This window comes from Delphinapterus leucas, chromosome 9, assembly GCF_059928025.1.
Source record: "Delphinapterus leucas isolate spDelLeu-1000000601 "Yukka" chromosome 9, BTC_Dleu_Yukka2, whole genome shotgun sequence".
NCBI classification, from domain to species: domain Eukaryota; kingdom Metazoa; phylum Chordata; class Mammalia; order Artiodactyla; family Monodontidae; genus Delphinapterus; species Delphinapterus leucas.
The window spans coordinates 24,067,615-24,069,963 of NC_143137.1; the positions used below are offsets into that span (position 1 = coordinate 24,067,615).

At 42.0% G+C, this 2,349-nt stretch overlaps 1 protein-coding gene across 2 annotated transcripts in view; it reads right to left on the reverse strand.

The window, feature by feature from the left end:
- The window catches only part of SND1 (staphylococcal nuclease and tudor domain containing 1), a 418,829-nt gene that overhangs the window by 283,213 nt on the left and 133,267 nt on the right, over positions 1–2,349 (reverse strand). The gene's annotated exons all lie outside the window — the stretch shown is intronic.

Genomic DNA, 2,349 nt, shown 5'->3' on the forward strand with positions numbered 1-2,349 from the left:
TTTCCTTATACCTAGGAATACCATCTGGATATGGTATAAAATAACCATATCTTTCATTAGCCATAAATACCTGAGAACCCAAGGTTTCAGCTTAACGTGTTTCCTCTCCATACAACCAAAAAGGCAAAATAACTGGTGTTTGTGCCCACCTTCATGAAAACTAATTATCCAAATCCAAACTACAGCCGTGTTACGACATGACTAAAGTCATAACCAAACCAGGGAAAATTTAAGAAGTCTTCAAGGCAGAGCATAAAAAGATCTGGGCACAGTAGGTGCTCAATAAATACTTCATGACTGAGGATAAATTACTCTCATGAAATATCACATAAAGCAAAACAGCAAGGAGAGGCTCGGGCGAAGTCCAAGTTCACCTACTACAAGAGTCCCCAGGAACACAAAAGTATGCTTGACCTACTACCACTCTCTTTAGAGGTGGTAACCTTGATGATGAACATGTTAAGAGCACTCAACCTCTCTAATAAGTACAAGCATACAAAAGCTAAAAATGGAAGGAAACTCATCTCCTTATGACACCAAACAACTGTGCTTATAGCTGCTGTTAGTCTGTTAACACAAACATTCACCAGGGGAAAAGGAGAATCACAACATCCTGCTGATCACTGTCTGATGACCAGTATCTTGTCAGCCAACGAGGAGGAGAAGCCCGTTTCTTTGGGCAAAAATTGTTCATATCTAAGAAGGTTGAAGTAGATAGAATAAGGATATTGAAAAGGTTAGGTAACAGCTGTCAGACTTCACTTCTATAACAGCAGGCACATCTGCTTCAACGTCTGCTGGGAACAGTAACTCTACATATGTCCTGGAAAGTGCTTCGTGTGGGCCTCAGAAGGTGAGGTGATAACTGCCCTTTAAAGGAAAGAGAGCCAGAATTGATATCCCTCCCCAGTTTTCTATGAGCAGGGGCTTACCACCAGTCCCCATACCTCAGCAATATCTTTGTTGAATTAAACATTCAACAATGTACATTACTATACTGACCCAATGGGTCTCTTTCCTATTTAGTGAAAGCAGAAACTCTGAAGTCAAAAAGAGGAAGATAATGCCTCATCTGCTAAACAGTTCTAGTCCTCCGCATTTCCACAGCAAGTAAATATTATATAGCAGTTGAAAAAGTCAGCGAACATGTTCATTGGCACTCCTCGGAGGAAGGGCAGACACTGCCCCTCCAGCTACACAAATGGTCAGAAGCCCCACTGTGCACAACCCACAATCATACCTGGTTTGCATAGGAGCAGTGGTCCAGGTGGGGTTTTAGTTACATTTTCTAACTTCCATACAACCTTAAGGACCTAATAGGCTGAATGAATTACGACTCTCTTGTCAAATTAAAAATCAGTACTTGGTACGGTAGCCAATTAAGTTCTATTTTCAGCAAACTAACAACCCACATCTGCCCCAAAGGATTGTAACCTATGACAGAATGAGGTTTAAATAGAAAAATAAGCCATCTTTAAACAGCTCGGAGAGCTTAACCTCAAAGGAGCTGCATATCTCACCTGAAGACCAATACCATATCAGAATGCAGGCACAAGAGTGCAGGCCCATGTCAGGATGCAGGGTCCTAGTATTGGTTTTCAAACTCATACACGTGTGTCACAAAAACTACTACTCTGATTAAGATCCTTCTAAATTAACTTCTCTTTTCCCCCTGGAAAACAATGAGACCCCAATGGTAATCATTCTCAACAACCATAAAGGAGGTGAGTGTGTTTAAATTAATCTCCCTGGCCTGGGAAAGGCAATCAAGAAACAACAGGAGGGCTTCCCTGGTGGCGCAGTGGTTGAGAGTCCGCCTGCCGATGCAGGGGACACAGGTTCGTGCCCCGGTCCAGGAAGATCCCACAAGCCGCGGCGCGGCTAGGCCCAGTGAGCCATGGCCGCTGAGCCTGCACTCCACAATGGGAGAGGCCACAACAGTGAGAGGCCCGCGTACCGCAAAAAAAAAAAAAAAAAAAAAAAACAGGAAATCAGACAGGTAAATAAGGTATTGACTGTTACTTAGGATCTTGCCAGGCAGGGCATGAAACTATTCTCTGCCTCCTTGACAAAAGATGTGCAGCCTTGAGGAGACACAGATACCGTAGCTTGATCACAAAGATACCCGAAAGAAACTGGTAAGAGTTTTGTGGGAACTTGTCTTAAATGGAAATGGGAATCTGGACTTGGCTCTGCAAATAATTCTCTAATTTCAGTATCTTGGGTTTCCCCTCTATGAAATGGTTATTGTGAATAATCCAGGTAATTATCATCATGTATTTTATGAGATTACAAATCTAAACATACTTTGAATATTTTCATAATTATTAGAATGACATTTCATTATGA